The sequence below is a fragment of the Saccopteryx bilineata genome, chromosome 1 (assembly GCF_036850765.1).
Source record: "Saccopteryx bilineata isolate mSacBil1 chromosome 1, mSacBil1_pri_phased_curated, whole genome shotgun sequence".
In the NCBI taxonomy this organism is placed as follows: domain Eukaryota; kingdom Metazoa; phylum Chordata; class Mammalia; order Chiroptera; family Emballonuridae; genus Saccopteryx; species Saccopteryx bilineata.
This window is the reverse complement of record NC_089490.1, coordinates 335,959,695-335,982,579: the sequence shown is the minus strand read 5'-3', so window position 1 is coordinate 335,982,579 and position 22,885 is coordinate 335,959,695. Positions and strand designations below refer to the sequence as shown.

The following is a 22,885-nucleotide window of genomic DNA, read 5'->3' as shown; positions in this document are numbered from 1 at the left end:
CCAGAGAACATTCCTTATTCCTTCATGCTCTGAACTTGGGAAATTCAAAGTAAAAGGATGGAGAGAATGAGGGGAAAGGAGAGGGTGGGCCAGGTAGAGGAGACTGTCAATCAGTGCAGGAAATGGGCTTCTGAAACACAAGAGAAAACAGTGCTCCCTAAAAGCTGTGCATTAAGAGACCTTACAGTATCTCAAAATCTAAAATTTGAGGTCTCAGCATCAACCTTCCTTCTATTAGTCTAGCGCTGACCTCTTGTCTCAGTTCTCACAACTCGGCTTCTGCAGCTCAGCCTCCACCTGGTGGCCCAGTTCTGAGGCCTGGCCTTCTGTCTTGCTCTTCCCTGCCTGGATTTCTATCCTGGAGACCTGCCCAATATGTCAGGCTCATCAAACCTGGAACTCTGTACTGTTCTTGTGTATCCCCTCCCCCTTCTCCCTTTTTAATCTCTGCCCTACTCGTGAACCCAGGCATGTGGCCAGGACCCTGCTAATCCCTGACAGACTTCCAGGACTGACTTTGCATGCTCCTGGGTTCCTTTTTAGCCTTTCCCTGCTAGCACGCCGTGGCCACCTCCCCCCCCCCCATCCCCCTTGCCATCTGACTGTTTGGATGACCACCTGCTCTCCACAGCCATACACTTTGGATCCTGTGCTTTGCATGTTCAGCTGACCTGCTTTCCAGAAACCTCTGGACATAGGTCTGTTTTTGTTTTGTTTTTCTTTTGACTGCTAGGTCCTGGATTTGCCTTGCTTCTTGTTTCCTCTGATAACACTGGGCGCACTTTGATAAGAAAGGTGGTCTTTGAATATCTCTAGGTTGTCCAGTTCACTTGAAGGTATTTTGTGACAGCGTGGGGCTTTACCAGAAGCTGTAGCCTAACACTCATGTCACAAATAAAGACACTGAAGACCAAAAGGGGACGTGGCATTCCCAGCGCTGCAGACAGCCTGCAGCAGCACCGCAGCCAGCGCCCAAGGTTCCTGTGTCCCAGTCAAAAAGCATCCCTTTCATTATGCTCTGTCACCCTGGTTGGGCTGCTTTTCACAAATGAGAGGTCTGAAAAACAAGTATCATAGGGTCACTAGCAGGTACCTTGAGGAAATGAGGGTACCAACCTACATTGAGCACCACTTCATACCAGACAGATCCAGTTAGATTAACTTAATGTCCTTCAAGGACATAGAAGTATGTAAATAAGCAGGAAGAGACAATAGCTTTAACTTATTCCAAAGGGAACGTTTTTGAATTTCTCTTCTGGGTGCCGATAAGCTTGGGAAGAATGGTCTAGGGATCCAGAGCAATTAACCAATTAAGAGAAGGGAAGAAATTTCAGAAAGTGGTTAATAATGAATCACTCACTGGGGCATTGATGCCATTCCCCAGGGGACATTCCTGAGCCTGATGCCTTTAAAAGCAATTTAATCTGTAGCCTGTAAGAAGACATGGAACATATGCCAAATACATCTGCCTAGTGAAATGATGCCAGTCATATATATATATATATATATATATATATATATATATATATATATGACAACTGGCCAGCCCTTACTGGGGATCTGGGGATTCAGGGATGCATTGAACAAGATCTTCATCCTGGTGAGTTGGGGGGGGGGGGAAGGTGGCTGTATGCACATATAATTATAATTCTAGGCACATAATAAGTGTTTTTTTAAGTTTTTTTTTAATTTATTGATCTCAGTAAGAAAGAAGAGAGAGAGAGAGAGACAGGAAAATTGACCTGTTCCTGTATGTGCCCTAACTGGGAATCAAACTGGCAACCTCTGCGCTTCGGGACGGTGCTCCAACCAACCAAGCTATCCAGCCAAGGCACAATAAGTGTTGTATGAACAAGAATGCAATGGAATTGTTCCTCTAAGCACGATGGACTAAAAATGGAAGCAAGGGCATCTGGGATCTCAGAGGTAGCCCTAACCTACCTCCAGGGCCAAGCTGGAACCCCGAGAGTCACCCAGGATGCCAGCTCTGTTATACCACCTATTTCCAGACAGTTATTGAGTCTGTCAAGTCCAACACCTAAAATACCTTGCCAATGAGCTTTCGCCTGTGCTGCTACCTTAGCTCAGGGCCTTGTCATTTCTCAGTGGATGTCTTAAGTAAGGACTTGGCGCTGATCTGGAGTCACCAGACTCACCTTCCTTCAATGCCTCCTCCACACTGCTGACAGAATGAGCCTGCTGTGAATCTGATCACATCACTCTGGAGTTTAAAATCCTCTGATGACTCACTATTTGTAAGGCCTGCCCTGCTCTGGCCCTTGTTTTCCACTCTTCTCAATGCCTTCTATCCCTTTCTTGTACATTATGTCCCAGCGATGTTGAATTCCCCGCACTTCTCCCCAGAAGCCTTTTTCTTTGAGACCTCTATGATTCTTCCCCAGGCGCCCCTCTCTGCTCTGCGCCAGCACACTAGCCAGTGTGCATGATTAGCATGAGGGTCATTCAATCTCTGCAGGACTGACAAGGGCCTCTTCTGTCAGTGTTCCTCTCTCCTCCACGGAATCCTCCTGGCAACATCACTCCCTCATCAGTATCAAGTGTAGAATCTCAACCTCTTTCATGGCTCTTTGGTTGAAGCCTTTTTAATCAAGTAAGGGCAGAATTGGTGGCAGAGAAATTATGAGGGGCAATTACAGTGAAGTGAACAAGGAACAGGAAAATCATATTCCCTAAATACACACAATGTGTTTCATGCAGTACAGACTCTATTTTCTACATGTACCACATTTAATCTCTATAGCAAATTAGCAATCTTTGTTCCATTTAAAGATAAGGAAAATAAGGCTTCTATACACTGATTGCTTCCTGCGTGCCTCTCACTGAGGAAGGAGTAAGGATCATCTAGACTGCTCACAAAAAGTAGGGGATATTTCAAAAAATGAATACGAAGCAATAAAATATCCCCTAATTTTTGTAAGCCATATAGTTTGGATCTCAACTCCAGTCTCTCCCCACCCCACCTCCTTGTAAGTGATAGTATTGTAACTATGATCCCAAAATGCCTTCTGAATTGTTCAAGATAAACATGTTGAATTTGGTTTTAGCGCAAATCACATGTTTTTGGTTTCTTGGAAAATGGAGCATTTGCACATTGTCTATGTGCTACCCCTCCCCATGCCCTCTCCAGAAAGTCCAGAGGAAAAGACAGAGCACAGGCCATGTAAGCAGCTCCTAGTGTCTATCTCCTTTCCTGACAAGAGAATTAAAAGTGTGGCTTTTATGGAACTCATAGTAACTTGTGAAACTACTTAATATATATCATCTTTTTACAGAACAGAAAACTGGGGCCAGAGCTAAAATCCTACAGTACACAACTGGCAGAGGCTAGACGAGAACCTCCCAGACAAGAAGAGCCCCTCACTTCCTGAGCCCAATGGCTGAGCACTCTTACTTATCCCCTAATTTTTGTAAGCCATATAGTTTGGATCTCAACTCCAGTCTTTCCCCACCCCACCTCCTTGTAAGTGATAGTATTGTAACTATGGTCCCAAAATGCCTTCTGAATTGTTCAAGATAAACATGTTCAGCCCAACCAGGGTGACAGAGCATAATGAAAGGGATGCTTTTTGACTGGGACACAGGAACCTTGGGCGCTGGCTGCGGTGCTGCTGCAGGCTGTCTGCAGCGCTGGGAATGCCACGTCCCCTTTTGGTCTTCAGTGTCTTTATTTGTGACATGAGTGTTAGGCTACAGCTTCTGGTTCATCCTCACAAACCTGTGGTATAGGTATTGTCAATGTTTCATAGATGAAGAAAGTAAGCACAGATTGGTTAAGCAACTCAAACCAAGTCACACAGTAGGTAGGGGTGAAAGACGGGGGACTCAAACCCAGGGCTCAGGCTGTTGAGCTGCTGGCTTCAACCACCACTCCCCATGAACATTTCAAGTTCCATTTTAAAATACCTATGAACCAAAAGAAGGGGTTTTAGCCAGAGGCTAGAACCCTTTGACTGAAATGTCACCAGTCAATTCAAATGAATTCTTTGGCAGCTCAGTCCAAACAAGATAGAAAACATCAATCAATGACTCTACTACGTGAACAATCATTTCTTTTAAATGCTTACATTTTAAGGCTTTTTTATCCTTTAAGAACTTATGTATAGCATATTAAATTTCTTAGAATATTGTTGCCAGTCATTTTACTTACAGAATGCCATTTTCTTGTGTTTTTGTGCATAAAAAACAGTGATTACTAATTTATGAAAATCGAGTGACAACACATACCCCTGGTCCATACACTGAAAACCAGAGCTCTGCAGTGAAAAGGCAGAAAACAGAACTCCAAAGGTAGCATTGCACCATGTAGAAAAATATTTATAAAATATTGGCAGACCTCTCAAAAAATGAAAACAAGACACTGTTAAAAAAATTGCCCACTTTTATTCCTATCATGTAGAAGACTCCAAGGGCGAAAACAAAAGCATGAAATGCTGATTCTAAAAATCCTTGACAAAATATCAGTCTATAAATTAATATTTATCACATTTTCAGTGTTTCTGACACAACAGCTCTTTATATCCTGATGTTTATGGATACAAATTTGCAGGCTCGGTGGGCATATCTTTCCAGAAAATAACTAGGTAGAGAGATACCTCCTTACTAAGCTAGAAATCTACCAAGAATGGACAGTGATGTTTACGATAAAATTGAAATAAATGGAACACATACATACATGTTAGTCATACACTGATTCAAGTAATTACAATGAGAAAATAGACAATGACTCTCTTACCATTTAAAACAATTCAGAAAACATTTGTGATGTGCTTTGTGTCTTAGTCACTCTTAGATTAGTGTGGAAGAAATAAATAAAATGTGAATGGATGATGGGACTAGGGTTCAATAGTTTAATAGAATGAAACGTGTTTTCATTTGGTGAGGGATACAGAAAACATAAGATCATGTTCAATGGCTCTGAAATAAGTGTCCATAGTTTCATAGGATCAGATTTCAAGTATCATTATTATGGCACAATTGTTTCTTAATATTTTCCTTACTTAATTTTAGAAATCTCAGTAAATGGAAATGAACAGACTGGCTTTTATTTTTTACTACAGATTATGCGGACATTTTTTTACTTTTTTTTCTGGCTGAGACATTCTTTTGTTCAACATACTCTGATTGTGTCAGATACTATGCACTGTGACTTATAATCTAATAAGACAGACAGGTGGAAGTTACATAGTATTGATTCAAGGTTTAGATATAAATGCCATAATAGAGAAGTATGTGAATTCCTGCTTCTGCATCTGCAATCTTTAGTGCTCTATAGCTGGGCTCAGCTAAAGTCTATCTTGTAATAGGTAGTAATAATATTGATGATAGCAATAGTGAGCATTATGATGATAATGATGACAATATCACCATTATTTGTAATCTTACTGTAAATGAGACATTGTTTGAGTTAAATTTCCACTTAACTCTCAGAATAACCCAAGGGAAACAATCAGTATTAATTTGCATTTTATATGAAGCAACCTAGGCTGTTGAAGTTCAGAGACTAGCTTAAGGTCACATGGCTATTGAGTGACAAAGTTAGGGGAAGAAAGATAGGTCCCTGCTCAATAGGGCTATAAACCCAAGAGTATTTGAAACTGCTTCAGGCCCCAGGTGCGAGAGCTTAGCAGTAGCCCGCCTTCCACAGGGCTGCTCTGAGTTGCCCCTGTTGCCAGCTAAGACACCTGCCCCAGGAAAAGCCTGGGGTTCCAAGTTTTAGTTTTCCTTCCTTCTCCTCCTCTTCAGTTTCTAGGCTTTTGATGGCTTACTTCAGTGGTCTCTGTTCTGAGGCCTGGAGTCCTATACCAGAAGCACAGCCTAACACGTGGGGGCTATAGGAAACCCCCATGAGAACAGTTTCCGGGACTCACCCTCCTCTGTCAAAGATCCTTCCTAGTCTAGGTGCTTTGAAGACTAGAAATAAGCCTTTCCAATTCCAACAATAGACAGTGCCTGACACTGAATCATGATGAATAGATGGCCTTCTCAGGCTCAGAGGTCACACTGCCTTAGGAACCGGATCCACTTCCTGCCCTCAGATGTCCTCATGTCAGATCCATTTTTCCATGCAGAGCCCTTCAAACCTGACCGTGCTTTGTCATTTCTTACCTGCAACTTTCATGCTTTCACCTGAATGAATCTATAGGTATAAAAGTAGTGCAGCAGAGCACACAATGTAAGTGAACTACCAGGTCCACAGTGATACTGACATGGGTCTTAGGGAATAGTTAAGAACCTCACGGGGCAGGGGAAGTATAAGCAGAGGCAGAAGAGTTTTTTTTGTTTGTTTGTTTTTTTGTATTTTTCTGAAGCTAGAAACGGGGAGAGACAGTCAGACAGACTCCCGCATGCGCCCAACGGGGATCCACCCAGCACGCCCACCAGGGGGCGACACTCTGCCTGCCAGGGGGTGATGCTCTGCCCCTCTGGGGCGTCGCTCTGCCACAACCAGAGCCACTCTAGCGCCTGGGGCAGAGGCCAAGGAGCCATCCCCAGCGCCCGGGCCATCTTTGCTCCAATGAAGCCTCGGCTGTGGGAGGGGAAGAGAAAGACAGAGAGGAAGGAGAGGGGGAGGGGTGGAGAAGCAGATGGGCGCTTCTCTTGTGTGCCCTGGTCGGGAATCAGACCTGGGACTTCTGCACGCCAGGCCAACGCTCTACCACTGCGCCAACCGGCCAGGGCCGAGGCAGAAGAGTTTTAAGAGTAGAGGTTATATATTTAAGGATTGTCAGGCAGCCCGGTGAGATTAAGACAAAGAGACAGAGCACTATTGTGGTAGCACAAGGATGGACACCGAAGAGATCCAGAAATGCAGTGCGCCCTCACTATTACACTCATCCAATGGTGCGGTTCAAATAATTCAACAACCAGTTCTCTGTCCTAATGAACATTTTAAGTGTAAAGAAAGATAACCAAAACGTAGTTTATTATTTCATGCATTCAATACTTAAATAAGAACAATAAAAGAGGTACACACAACAAGATTATAAGAGTCTTAAAATATTGATGAAAAAATATTAAATAATACCTGATAAAAACAATAAAACTGTTATTTAAGATATATCCAATGACAGCTTGTCACCTCCTGGTTCTTTGGTACTTTTTCTCTTTATGTTATATGTCTGTTTACTGAAGTAACAAACACGAGGGAATTAAAATGTACTTCATCAAAGATATAATGAGTTTTATGAAATAAATAAATAAATAAATACTACAAGTGTAGTTCTGTTGAATTTTTTTCACCTATGGATGGAATGAACATTACTACAGGCATTTAGAATATACTGTTGTGCTGATGAATGTTAAAAAAGAGTAAGGAACGTAAATTTGTGATTTCCACATTGGGCAGCTGCCCAGGTGACCACCTTAGAAAGAACCCTGATTACAAGTGCCATTTTAACAACCGGTTTGCCGAACTCAACAAATAATTAGGAATTGTTTCTGCCGAACTGGTGTGAACCTACTGAATCCCACCACTGCACTCGTCCCCAAAACACATGAGCATTCACAGGAATGAGATGGACATGACCCAGTCCATAGCTTCCCGGATTGTCTGTGTGGTTTGAGGAGTGCCCATACTTAGTAAACTCCCTGCAGGCTTGAGTCACAGGTTTTAGAACACATTCAATCAATACCTGCTGACATCAGCTATCAAATAGGGCATTACTTGAAAATATGGAATATGATTACCTCTGATGAGGGCAGCTCAGTGAACTCTTCCTCTGCACTTACCCATCTTTCACCCTGACAGGTATGGTAAAGCAGAAGGTTTTCTCCTTCAGTATAATCATCAACTCAGACATTCTGACTCCTCCAGGGGGAAACAAGCCGAGAACCTGTTGGGAACCTTCAATTTCATCCGATGGCATAAAACATCTATTACGTGTGAGTCCTTTTTATCATGTTATCAACCCTAAATTCAAAGGCAAACCCCAGCCAGAGTACACCCATCCCTTACACGTGCAGAAAAAAATCACCTAAAATTCCTATTCAGCTTTTTAGTTTTTTCTTTTTTTAACCTCTAAGACAGACCATACTATGATGTACAAACAGATGACCTAACTTGCCAACCTCAGTTTCTTCATTTAATACAAGAATAACAATACTTAATTTACAGGACTATGGTAAAGATTAAACATGTGTCTACATCTAATATGCTTCACATAGAATCTGGATAATTATCTTACTGCAATCATTACCATTAATAAAGTATTCAGTACAGTCTGTTTAATGGCATGTTCATCACACATGACAAAATCTATAAGGTATATTGGTGAATCTGTAATTTCTAATTTTACTACTGGCTTCACAGCCATAAAAGAAACGGCTTACTTTCTATTTTACCTGCTATTGGATTTTGACGCTCAAAGTGTGTGAGGCACAAACTTGGACTAACTTATTGACATGAGATAAAATCCATTCTGTTTGATTATTTTGAAACAGATCAGTATTATATGTGGGCTAAACATTTGGCATCTTAGATTTTATCTGAATAGCTTAGAGGAGTGGCCTTGGATCCCTGTGCTTAAAGCACACATCCAAATGCAGCGTATAATCAAGACTGACCTAGCCAATGACACTTGGAGAAAATGAAACAGGAATAAAAACAGTCCTAAGAGTGTGGGACTATTTATAAATAAACTCCCCAACTCAGGATGCTGCTGCAGAGTAACTTCTTGCCACTTCCAGAGTTTAATGCCTTGATTAATTATGAAGTGATGTTTAATTATGTATTTTATTATGCATAACAAATATAAATTACATACCTGATTGTTCATAATTGTATTAAAAATATGTATCATTTATCCTTGAAAGTGAAAGGCCTTTTTCAGGATGGATAAAGCTGTTTGGGGAATAGAATATGGGTGGAATTAATGGTCCCCACATTAATCATTTATTTTAGGAAAATGTGAAGGTCATCCTCCACTTTAAGATGCTTCTGAATTAATTCCTTTTGCAAGATCTGGTAGCTGAATTTCAATATGCAAAGCAGAGGATTATACAATATGCACTACTATCCCCCTAAAGGCATAAAGCTTTTATTTAATAAAGATGTTATTCTAAGGAGGTTTACTATAGCTTTGTCACATATTAGAATTTGTCTTGGAAAAGTGATTATTAAGAGGAAGGACAGATGACCTTTGGGCAGAACTATGAATCTCGTGTGCCTGTTCATTTTCCCAAAGTCAGAGGCTGGGGAGGAGCCCGATGTAAAATCTATAGAAACCAGTTTTGAATGCTTTCTTGGAACCAGGCATTGAACAGAAACCAAGAATTATTGATATTATTATATTTTACATACGGCTATGCATATGAATCAAGTATAATCCACTATGTAAAATTTGCATTCATTTTATATAATCTCCATATTATATTTCCTCATTTTACAGCTGAAGACACTAAGCATCAGGGAAGGGTCTTGCTGAAGATCGCACAGTTAGGTGAAACAACCACTTACCTCCAAGGCCAGGTTCTTTAATTATCAATGAATGCATGCTGTCTCAGGTCTGGAAATTATTATTCATGATCCCTAGGTAAAGATTTGGAGCAGGTGCAGCCAGGACCAGGGAGGCTTTTGGGCTGCTTTAGAACCTTCAGGTTTAGTCATTTTTCCTGATGGCTAAGATGACAGTGACTGGGCAAAACACTAAGGTCAGATAAAAAAAATGGGCTTCTTTCTGGCTCCACTGGTTGTGTGAAAGTTTTCAGGTTATTTCACTGCTCCAAATTGCAGTTTCTCATCTGTAAAGCAGCAATCATAGTAGCTCTTTCATACATGTGTTGAGATGATCAGATTAGTTAATTATGTGTTGACGGCTTTGCTCAGAGCACCACAGATCATCAGCCATTAACAAATATTTGTGATTATTGTTTTTTTTCCTTCCGCATCTAATAATTTTATTTTTTAGGTTTTTGCAAACAAATAGGTGACCCTCCCATTTCTTTCCCTTTTTTTAATTTGAATCTCAAATTCTATGTCTGACCTATGGTGGTGCAATGGAGAAAGCATCGACCTGGAACGTTGAGGTCACTGGTTCAAAACCCTGGGCTTGCCTGGTCAAGGCACATATGAGAGAAGGAATTAATGCTTCCTCTTCTTCAGCCCTCTAATCTCTCTCTCTAAATGAATAAATTTTTTAAAAAAGAATCTCAAATTCAAAATGTGCAGAACCTAAGCCATCAAAAGGTTCATACAACCTCTTTCTCCCATGTCCCAGCCTTGAGACCAATAGCCCTTCCTTCTCGGTCTCATTTCAGTCCTCTTTGTTCTATTTTAGTATCTTCAAGATACATGTTGAAAACCAACGCCATGATTGTTACTCCTGATAGCTTAGCAAGAGAAAGACTAACATTCGGTGCTGTTAAGAAAAATGTTCTCCAACCAAGAGGAAATTGAATCTCACATTTTCTGTCCAAGTCAATCAGTGTTTCAAATGATGTATGCTGTGGGATGTCTGTGGATATGCAGCTAAACTGCTTCTTTTTTTTTTTTTTTCTACTTAAGGAAGAGAATGAAACTGTCTCCTTTACATAAGGGCTTTTAGAAAAGCAGTAACCAACTGCAGAGAGCATGAATTAGAGTGAAAGTTTGCTAATTTAGACTAACAGGGAGCAAAGGTGCCTGACTTACTGACAACTCTGATTCTCAAAACATATTCTGTTAAATAGAATGAAAAGCTGGTAAGACATTTTAGGATTTAAGAACCTCATCCAACATTTATTGGCTGTGCAATCTTAGCAAAGTCCCTTAACTTTTCGAAGCCTGAACTTCCACATACATAAAATAGGTAGAGAAATCCTTCTAACTCAAACAATTTTGCTGAGGATTAAATAATATAAAACATTATCTTGCCAGGTCCTGACACGAAGTATGTGCTCAATAAAAGGTGGCTGGTATTATTATCAATATTATCATCATCATTATATTTATCATCACTATAGAATTGCACATAATGAATTGAAAGAAATAAGTACAATGAAATCAAATTGTGATCCCTGTGTTTTCTTGGGGAATAGATAAGAATAGCTTGTTAATTCCCTGGTAATTATTGAAAAGGAAATTTGGATTCAACCAACACTGATTAAGTGCCCACTGTGGGAAAGAGCTGGTATCTTTGCAAGTATTACAGCATTTAACCCTCACAAACGATTATTTACCAGTTTAGAAAACAGTCACAGAAAAGTGGCTCTTCAGAGATTACACAGTCCTGCTCACAGAGAGTGCTCACTGATGAGTTACTGCACAAAAGAAGGAACAAAATCTAGTGTGGTTTAGTCGAAACACTGATGGTCACCATTTTGTTTGGATATGTTAATTATCATTTCCTGACTATGTGATTATGATAGAGTAGTTTCACCTGAACCTCAGTTTTCTGCCTGTAAAATATGGATAAATACTGGGCTGGGAAAAGTAGGTTTACAGCTGTCTGTATGGAAAATAATACAATAACTAATAAGTTATAATACAAGAGTAAACCCTGTGGTCTGTGTACTCACAACTGTGAACCTACTTTTGCCCCCTTTGGTATGTCTGCCCCACAGAATTAATGTGAAAATGAAACGAGACAGTATCTAGCATCATGCCTGGCACATAGTAAGTGCTCAATATATGCTTGTATCCCTGCTGTTCCTGATTGTACCAAAATCTTTCTCTTCTTCAAACTGTCACAGCCTTTTCCTCATGAAAGCCTCTAATCAGCACTTCCCTTCCTCTCCAGGACAATCATTACTGCTTCCAGGTTGGTTTGAAAATCCAGACTCTGTAATACTTTCTCTAAGTCTAAAGCCATTCACGAGGGTGTCTCCCCCACCGCAACCCCATCTCAGCCCATCTCCTCTGCCTACCTTGCCTTTCTAGGTCTTCTCTGGTGTACAGTCTCATTGCCTCTCCTCCCCTCTTCATTTCACTCTGGCTCCCTCTGCCTTCTTTAAAACAGTGCCAGAAGTCATAAGACCTTGACATGCTTTCTTCACACCTGTCAATATATTACTTTTCAGGCTTTTAAATAGCATTACAATTCCACCTACTCCAGGAAGCCTTCCTAGATGAAAGCCACACAATTTTTTTAAAAATTCTATATCACTTAGGGATAGACTTCCTATTTCCCTAGCCCTCATCCCACTTTTACACTTAGATTTACTCAATCCTGATTTATACCCTTGGTTTATGCACAATATAAATTCCTTATTATTCGTTAATGTGTAAAGTGCCAATTATGTAACTATAAATGTCCCAGTTTCCTGTAACTGTATCATAAAACAATGTAAATGTGTTTTGACTATAAGCTCTTAGAGTACATTGATTGGTTCTTACTCCAAGAGAATTTCATAAAGAGCTTGCATTATAGCATGACCATATGGTAGCAAATTTCTTCTTTACAAGTTAGGCTCTTACTCATCTTTGTGTCACCATTGTCTCCCATAAGTCCTACCACATAATAAGGTTCAGAAGAAACTGGATAAAACATCTGTTATTTACTAGTCTAGTTCTATGAACAGAGAGGCTTAAAATTCTTTCAACTTATGTGACAAAGGAAAGGAGAATAAAAAGAAAAGAAATACTGTTTCAGAATAATAGCTAGGTGCTATATTTAAGAGCTTAACACACATACCATTTAATTTAGTTCTTAATAAAGTATAAAGGTCCCAATATTTTTAGAGCTGAGAAAACTGAGGCATAGTGCATTAAACAACTTCCTCCAACTTAAACAACAAACAAAAGCCTACGCTTAAAACCTTGGTGGAGACTGTGCTTTCAGTTATTACTGGACTGGACTGTCTTGTCCAAGTGGTTTTTGAACTAGTGATACCCCATATCTGCCTTCTACTCATGGAATTAGATTCCAGTTCCCTACGAGTACACAAGGCTTTCCGCAATCTGGCCCAGTTCTTCTTCTCCAGGTGTAACCTGGTGCTCTCCCTCCTTGTACCCTACTTACCAGCCAGCATAAACACACCTAGTTTCCCTACAATGCTTGTCCTTTTGCTTTGCCTGTGTTTTTTTGTGTTTTTTTTTTTAACCTGGAATTTCATCCTACCCTCCTCTTCCTATTCAAAATCTTTATATTTTAAGACCAGTTCATTTTCAATATTCTCCATGAAGTGTTCTCTCTTTCTGGGCTGGAATTATTCATTCCTTCTTCAGTGTATCTAAAATTCCTGCTTCTTGCTTGGAGATACACACTGCTTAGGGATTGTCTAGTGACTCGTCTGGCTCTTATATTAGAATGTAAACTCCTTAAAAGCAAAAGTTCAGTTTTATGAGTCTTGGTGTACTAACAGTGCCTTACATATTACTTGATAAGCACTTATTCAAAGTTTTGTGAATGGATGATAAAGAAAAAAAAAGAAATAAGAGGGAAGGAACAGAAAGAGAGAGTGAGATTACTTAATTTGGTAGCTCATACAAGGTCCCTTGTGCTTAATTAACTCAAACCTGTTCTTGCTTTGAAATTAAAATGCATTCAAAGTTCTATATATGCTTTCAAAATGCTCCTTGAATTTAATAATATCTGCTCAGTCCCTATACCTGGGAGAAATTTGCACTACTAATGTAATAATATTTTAATGTACAAAACATTTATGAGCTGCCGTATTAGGCAATCACACCAAGTGCTTACAGAAGTACAATGTATTTATACTGGCCATCATTTAAAGCATCCTGAATATACTGTCTCATATACAAGACAACCCTCAAAAATTCTTCCCTTAGAAGAACAATATTTGAGAGATGCAAATATTTTTATGCTTCTATTCTCTTCTATGAACACATACACATATACACAGAGAGAAAAATCCCTCAAATTACACAATCATCTCTCTCTTCAAAGCATCCCACTACAACACTCCCCACCCCACAGGGGGGCAGGTTTGGAGGGAAGGCTCTGTGCCCCCTTTAGTGAGAGCAGCGTTTCAAGTGTGAGTGAGGTAATCCCATTATACTCATTGCAATTACAGGCCTGTGTCCTGAGCCTCCTGCTGACAGAAGGCTACCTCATCTTGTTCCTAATTAAGAGCACAAAATTCTTCCCAAACCACCTTCATTATTACACACAGCGTGCCTGGCTCTACCAGGCAATACCCTCACATTATGGAAGAATCAACTGCCTCTTTTCAATCCTAGGTAACCACCCCAGGGTTAATTATGTCAATTAAAACCTTTTTCCTACACTCAGCAGATGAAGCCCATTTCACTGGAACAACAATGGGACTACAAGAAAAAGAAACCTTGGCTACAATGAAAGGTAATTAGAGAGATCATGTTCGGCTTAAAAACAAACATATGCACCAAGTAAACAACAACAAACCAGGAGAAAAATCTGGTCCAACCAAAAGAAAACGATCATATAAACCTAAAAAGCAGTCAGATTTGCTTTCCTTTGACTATAATATTGCTGAAGCACAGGGAATATGGACAGATCAGGATGCAAGAAGAGTCTCCTTAGCAGACCTCTAGACCACAAAGCAATCTCCTAGTAACCAGCCCTGTGATTGGGGGCAAGTCTTTCTTCTCTCCAATCTGAATGGACCTCTTAACAACCACCACCACAACAAAGGGATTTGAGTAAGGAAATTCCCAAGGCCTTTTCCTGCATTAACATCCATTGTGGACCACAGGTCTCTCTAACCCACTCTGATGGCCAGCAGGAAACAGCTGGTGCACTTTATTTCACGGAATACCCTCCAGCACTATCAAATGCCTCAGGCACAGTCATACTATCCAAGCAGATCTCAGCAGCCAAAAAGGTATCCTAAGGGTGCTTCTAATCAATGAGGCACTTACAGTGGGATTTACCCCCTCAGTACAAGCCCTGATTAACCACTTACGCTTTTAATGTCCATGATTCTCAAAATGGGGTCCTGGAGCAGGTGCTCCTAGAAACTTGTTAAGAATGGAAATGGGTGTTTTTCCTTCCAGACCTACTGCATGCAAAGTTCTGAGAGTGGAACTCAGCGACCTATGTTTAAACAAAACCTCCAGGGGATTGTGATGCACAATGATGTTTGAGAATACTGTAGAAGTCCCTGCAGTTCTCCTTGCTCCTACTCTTGCTTATCTCTACAATTTATTTATTTTTTACATTTTATTTATTCATTTTTTTTAGAGAGGAGACACAGAGAAAGAAAGACAGAGAGAGGAAAGAGATAGAAAGAACAGAGGGAGGAGCAGGAAGCATCAACTCCCATATGTGCCTTGACCAGGCAAGCCTGGGGTTTCGAACCGGCAACCTCAGCATTTCAGGTCGACGCTTTTACCCACTGCACCACCATAGGTCAGGCTGCTTATCTCTAATATATTTTTCATACTGCCACCAAATCAGCTTACCTTAAATCTGAATCTGACCTTGTCAAACTTCCTCTTTCTCTCCCTCTTTCTCTCTCTCTAGTTTCCCCCTCACTCCCTCACTTTCCCTCCGCCATCCCTAAAACCCTTGAGAGACATCGGTGTTCCATCCCTCATCAAATAGCCTGAAAACTTCTTAGATAACAAACCAAGACTGTCACCATCTGTTCCCACCTGACTTTTCCAAAGTCACTTCTCCCCACTTCCTGTGTGCACTCTATAGTCAAGCCATGAGGAAGCTGCTGCTGTCCCATGACAAACCCATGCCCTTACAGAAATCTGTGCCTTGCTCAAGCTGTTTTCTTGGCTCAGAATGACCTTCTTCACACTGTCTGCTGGCAAACTCCTTCTCATCCTGTTAGTCTCTTCCCAAGCATCATTCCCTCTCAGAGGCCTCCTCTGGATTCATCCCTTCTTCTCTACTTCTCTCTTTATGCCTTCAAATCAGGTTCAGTCTATAGTACTTCTATTATTGTGCAGCTTTGATGAATGCACTTGTTTTTGTTTGTTTTTTAAGTGAAAGAAGGAGAGATAGTGAGACAGACTCCTGCATGCACCCCAACCGGATCCACTCTGAAACCCCATCTGGGGCTGATGCTTGAATTAACCAAGCGATCCTCAGCAGCCAGGGCCAATGCTTGAACTGATCAAGCACTAGTTTCAAGAGAGGAAGAGAGAAAGAAAAGGTAGAGGGAGGGGAAGAGAAGCAGATGGTTGCTTCTCATGTGTGCCCTGACCGGATTCCCTAGGACATCTGCATGCCAAGTCAACACTCAATCCACTGAGTCAAACGGCCAGGACCTGATGAATGCATTTGAATTATCATGCTAGGACTTGGCCAGTTGGCTCAGTGGTAGAGCATCAGCCTGTCATGTGGATGTCCTGGGCTTGATTTCTAGTCAGGGCACACAGAAGTAGTGACCATCTTCTTCTCCACCCCTCCCCTTTCTCTCTTTTTCTCTCTTTCTCTCTCTCTCTTCTCTCCTGAAGCCATGACTCAATTGGCTCTAGTGAGTTACCCTTGGGAACTAAGGATGGCTCCATGGACTCCACCTCAGGGGCTAAAAAATGGCTCTGGTTGCAACGGAGCAAGGGCCCCATATTAGCAGAGCATCACCGCCAAGTGGGCTGGCTGGGTGGATCCCTGTAGGGACATATGCGAGAGTCAGTCTCTCTGCCTCGCCTTCTCTCACTTAAAAAAAAAAATTATCATGCTCTATAGTAGTCTACCTACATAGCTCTCTCCCTTACTAGCCTGAATTCTTCAAAGAATCTGGGGAGAATCCTTGGGTAAATTATGTCTATTTTATTTTTATATTCTTAACTGAGAATATATTAGACATATAATGAATTGAGTTTTGAACACCTACGGCCACACTAGTGACTTGCCACTTTGTCCCTATTTTACGGATATAAAAACTAAGCCTTGGGGAAGTTGATAACTTCACCTGCTGGTAAAAGGCAAAGTTGATTCATGTGTAGGTCTTTTGGATCCTAAAGCTGATGCTTCCTCAACCAAACCACAGTGTTTTCCCAAATAAACTAAACACTGAGTGACTATACACAGCTATATCTCTTTTGACATGTTTTCACATTTCACTTACATGTAGTTTTCATTATATGAAATAAAAAAGACCTATGTTATCACTGAGCTAATATTAGAAACCAAATATAGGGTACATAAAACCAAATACTTTAGGACCTCAATTTCTTCATCTGCAGAAAGGCTATGTTGTATATTATCCACAATAATCACCTATTATTATTTGATATTAGTATAATAGCTTCTAGCCATAATAGTTTATGCATGTGAACTGGGTTCTTTGTGTTTAATTAGGCTGTTTCAGTTGCCTAATTCAGTCTGGGCATATTTATGACACTCTTTAAAATTTATTTGATTGGTTGTTTGCTATTATCACTGTGTCAATTCTCATTAAAAATGTTTTGACTGAATAAGGATATACAGTTGACCACAAAGTTTCTCTCTTCAATGCATATTTAATCCCAGTTTAGATATGCCTATCTAAATTCACAAAGAAAACAGTTAGAAACTGACTTTTTATCTTTACAACTAGTTACACATATTCTGTTCTCATAATTTTATCCTTGGTTGGTGCAGCTAAACCACCACAACAGTTATCACTGTCAAAGTTGTTTTCATTCAGACCCTCAAATTAATAGATTCTAAGGAAGAGTTTAATTAGCTGAAACCTAAATTGTCATTATTGATTTACTAGTTACTTTACAGTACCTTGTAAAACATTAATACTGCAGTAAGTGGAGTATCCACTTTCCAATGATCACGTGGCATAGCTAATTTACTACACAACTCAATATTTAATTACTAATCTTAGGAAAGCTAAAGGTACTTGGCTAAAATTAAATTGCATTATTTACAATCAAATGCTTAACATCATTACTTTGAATATTTTAAAGTGTTAAAGAAATAATGAAGTTCAGTCATTTGTAAGTATTTTTTGAAACATTCTTAGAATAGCTTTAACAAGTAGATGGAACTATTATAAATTAATCAGTAGATTTTTTTTCCAAAGTCAAATGTGGAAAGTCTGAAAGTTTTTACATTAAGACTATACATACACAGATGTGTACAAAGGTTCTGTTTGTACTGAGTGCTGAGAAGTTCTGAAAATGAACAGTGGCAATGGTGGCACTACATTGTAAGTGTACTTAAAATGCCACTAATTGTAAACAGTGGTTAAAATGGTAAATTTTATGTTATGTATATTTAATCACAATTAAAGTAGACTATATTCAATTTAACTGCTGTTTGCTTCATCTACTACACCATGTAATCCATGAGTACTGAATAGGCCGCGTTCATCACCACTTCATGGCTTCCTAGCATATTGTAAGACACCTATCAAATAAATAAACTCATGACATGTTGAGTTTATTTTCCTGCCACTTACTCGAAGTGAATGTCTTTCTTTAAAGAAAATTATTTTATTTCAGAAAGACTAAGTTATGTGTTATCCAGGGATAAAATTGTATAAGTTACAAACAAGTATGATATGGAAAAAAGAGGCAAAATGCATTCTAGAATATAGACTGTTAATCAGCAGCACGAAAGTAAGCCATCTTCCAGTTTGGGAATGTTCTCACATCCGCTGAACAGTCCCTAAGCACACAGAAACACATGGAATGCATTCTAGAATATAGACTGTTAATCAGCAGCACGAAAGTAAGCCATCTTCCAGTTTGGGAATGTTCTCACATCCGCTGAACAGTCCCTAAGCACACAGAAACACATGGAAGTATCTATAACCCTGAGCAACAAACAGTGATGATGGATACTGACTTCTATCGAAAGGCAGAACTGGTGCTTGGGGAAGATGGAAGTTCATTATACTAATCAGAGGCCCTTGCCCTACCTCCTCAGAGCATGTTCTCTTGGGTATATATGGGTACATATCAAGGCAGACACCCTTAGGTACATGCTTTTCAAATTAATGACTCAACAACCTAATGCCAGTAATCCTAGTATCTCTGGTGAAACCAACTGCTTACATCAGACCTGCAGATAAGAGTTACCTTCCAAAAACACTGCTCAGTAAAGATCAGGGTTGTTGCATTGGGGCAGAGTTTCGCTTCACCATCTTTGCTGATGGGAAACACGTGATTATGAGCAATTAAAAGGAGACCTACTATAAGTCAAAATCAGAACCAGAGTATGAGGTGGAAGAATTTGCCACTCATTTCAGAGATTCCACAAAACTACACCGACCCCAAAACTCTTTCCTTTAGATAACCTGTTCCATTGTTTTTACGTAAAGCACTTAGATATATCACAAATATTTCTTCATTCAGTCCTCATAACAATCCGATGATAAAGGTACTATTATTTTCACTTTATATATGAGGAAACTGAAGCACAGAAAATTACTGTGCTCAAAGTCCCACAGCTAGAAAATGGCAGTGCTGGGATCTGAACCCAAGAAGTTTGCTTTCAGAAATCATGTTCTTAAATACTACACTCCTCCATTTCAATATATCATAAAAGAAGTATTAAAAATAAAAAGTTTCCTTAAGGCACTTTTTCCTAGAAGGACATTATGCATGTCCACACATGCCACCTAAGAGCATTGTCATACCAGGCGTGCTTTATTCTAATCTTGGAGAGTGGGACTCGGAATGAGAGCTATGCCAGGTGGTTCGCAATCAGGCATGATCCCACGTGTCTACAATGCTAAGATTCAGCAAAAAAGCACAGTCTGGCAAGGCAGAAGACATGAAAGTGTTATTATTTACACTGCTAAAGCACACACATAAGAGTTTACTTTAATAGTATGTACACTTTTTTCTATCTCTGTGCTGAAATTACCCAGCACAGAGACCATGGCTTGATTGTTTCTGCATCACACATAAATCTCAGCATAGTATTATTAGTAGTTGTGTACAAGTAATTCTTCATTCAATGCCAAGGGCTAAATAAGTGTAGAGTTTTTGATTAACTTAAAAGGCCACAATAACTCATTTAACTTGAATTTTATTTTCCTGGGGCCAGCCTGGAATTAACCAGGAAACATGGGGGAAAAAATAGGACTTTGAAACTGTTCAGTGCAATCAGACAAGTGAATTGTAAGAAACTAGAAGACAAAAAGCACATATTAATCCGAAACATGTTTAAATTTGTTTTAGCAAATGCACAGTGTGGTTCCTCACACCGGCAGCACTGCTTCATTGTGCTGTGTTTCATCCCGTTCGTCCCAGAACACTAGAGAAATGACAGAGTGAAAAAAAAAATCCTACTTGTGTATCACATACACCATTTCCCAAAGCTCTTGAAAATTCTAGAGAAAAGCACAGGAAAAACAACTTTAATAAAATTAATGTGTTATATCTAAATTAAACATGATATTCAAAATGTTACACTTGGGGAGTTAACTGAATGTTATATGCTAAGAGACCAAGAGGGAAAAATGTCCTGTAACATCCCAGACCCTCCATAAATTAAATTGGAGAACACTAAAACGGTGATAACAATGAAAAGGATTACTTCTGGAATGAAACAGACAACAAAAACAGATTAGTGAAGATATTTGCCTCGAAAAGTCTCAAAAGTGTGCATCCTCGAGCAGAAGTAATAAAGACGGTTATTTCTAAGAAATAGATGCAATGTGGCTCCATTCAATTCACAGCAGGAATATCCAAAGTAGCAATTAATGCAACCACTGGTGTGGAATTGTTTTCCCAGAGCCATCCTGTTGGGTGACTTTTTTTTAGTGGAAGTAGGGCTCAGAATTCATGGTGTATTTGGATCAATTATTTACTGAAAATATTATAACAGGTTATTAATACCACCACTCAGAAAATGAATACAACCAATATATTTTGTGAAACAGAAGGAACCTGCCAGCTGCTGCTAATCTCAGACTACAAAAGTAGTGCTTGAAACTCCTTGAGATTTGATCATGGGAAATAAATGTGAGGACATCCATCTCAGTGATGTGTGGAGCCACTAAAGCTCCTACGAGAATGGATTGACTGGTATTCAAAAGATCTGAGATCAAACCCCCAAAATTTGGCTGACAACAGCTGACACTGGGCAAGAAAGTTCCCAAATCTCATGTTTCCTGAACACACACTTTGCTTATTTTGCAAGACATGGGAAAGACTCTGGCCGGTTCACTCAGTGGATAGAGCATCAGCCCAGCGTGCAGACAGCCCAGGTTCCATCCCCTGTTAGGGCACACATGAGAAGCAATCAATTGCTTCTCTTCCCCTCTCTCTCTCCTCCTTTTCTCCCTTGCAGCCAGTGGCTAGACTCATTTTAGAGCTGGCTCCAGGAGCTGAGGATAGGTCAGTTGATTAATGCATTGACTCCAGATGGGGGTTGCCAGGTGGATCTGGGTCAGGGCACATGTGAGAGTCTGTCTCTCTGTCTCCCCTTCTCTCATTTAAAAAAAAAAAAAAAGGAAAGAAATACATGGGAGATAATGCATCCCTATGGTTAAGAATGTTGGCTCAGATCCCCATTGCCTGGGTTCAAATTCTGGCTTTAGAACATGCTAATTATATCTCTGGGCACATTAATTGACCTTTCTGTGCCTCCCTTGTACAAATGTAAACACTATTTATCCCATGGGATCATTGTGACAATGAGCTGAATTAGAACATGTAAAAGTCTTAGCCCATAGTAGGAACTTGTTGGACAAAGCACTGTGTTTCAAGTATATTTAGCTTTGCTGGCTTATACTGGGGCAGTGCCATGTATGTAGTCTGAGGAAGGCTGCAGGTGCTTGTCCTCAGGGTGGCAGATTGCAAATTGCAGACTGCCTGCCGCCTTGGGGAGAGTGATTGTTTGCCATAGAAGGGGTATTTCTACCAGGCCTGTTTTGCTGGAGAGTGCTGTGGTTGATGGGGAGCCTATGAGTCCAGAGGGTGTCTGGAGGGTGAGTCTGGAGAAGGAGTTAGGGTTGTGGAACCAGAGACCACCAGGTCAGGGCTTGGGAGTCCTGAGGAGAGGGAAGCAGTTTTCCCTTTCTGTTTGCTCGTCTGTCACTAGGAGACTTTAGTAAATGGAATGGCTCACCATTTTCCAGTTCCACAGTTCCTTTATCGTCTGCCTGAATCCCATGGCCACGAGGCAACCACTGGCCTTACAGAACTCAATAAGGTACTATTATCATTAATGAAAGGAAGATTCTTTTTGGTTCTAAAATTGAATGTAACACTGCAAGGAGCTGTTTCCCTCCCTCTTCTGTCCCCCAAGACCTATATAAAATTACAGAGGTGATGTGCTACATTCCCCCGCTGGCCCTGGCCGGTTGGCTCAGCGGTAGAGCATCGGCCTAGCGTGCGGAGGACCCGGGTTCGATTCCCGGCCAGGGCACACAGGAGAAGCGCCCATTTGCTTCTCCACCCCTCCGCCGCGCTTTCCTCTCTGTCTCTCTCTTCCCCTCCCACAGCCAAGGCTCCATTGGAGCAAAGATGGCCCGGGCGCTGGGGATGGCTCTGTGGCCTCTGCCCCAGGCGCTAGAGTGGCTCTGGTCGCAACATGGCGACACCCAGGATGGGCAGAGCATCGCCCCCTGGTGGGCAGAGCGTCGCCCCTGGTGGGCGTGCCGGGTGGATCCCGGTCGGGCGCATGCGGGAGTCTGTCTGACTGTCTCTCCCTGTTTCCAGCTTCAGAAAAATGAAAAATATAAAATAAAATAAAAAACATTCCCCAGCTGGGAGATAAGCATCTTGAGTTGCTCAGCACATACCACTTCACTGCAAATGAGGAGTAATGTGCCTTGACTGACATTACCAAACAGAGGTTACCACTCTCTAGTAAAAACTGCATAGTGTGTGTTGAGAGAGAGGAGGTATGGAAAAGGTGTGGAATGGGGGGGAACTTATAAATATGATCTAATATTTATGTATTAAAAATAAAATAAAAACCTAGAATTCCTTCAAAGTCAGCATACTGACAATTTTCACTTGTTAAGTTATCCTCCCTAGTACTTTTTTCTCCTCTAAACAGCAGCAGAGATATACTTACACATCTGCTCACTCTGT

General features: G+C 40.5%; 1 protein-coding gene across 7 annotated transcripts in view; it reads right to left on the bottom strand.

Annotated features, from left to right (window-relative positions):
* The window catches only part of DLG2 (discs large MAGUK scaffold protein 2), a 2,196,962-nt gene that overhangs the window by 936,518 nt on the left and 1,237,559 nt on the right, over positions 1-22,885 (bottom strand). The gene's annotated exons all lie outside the window — the stretch shown is intronic.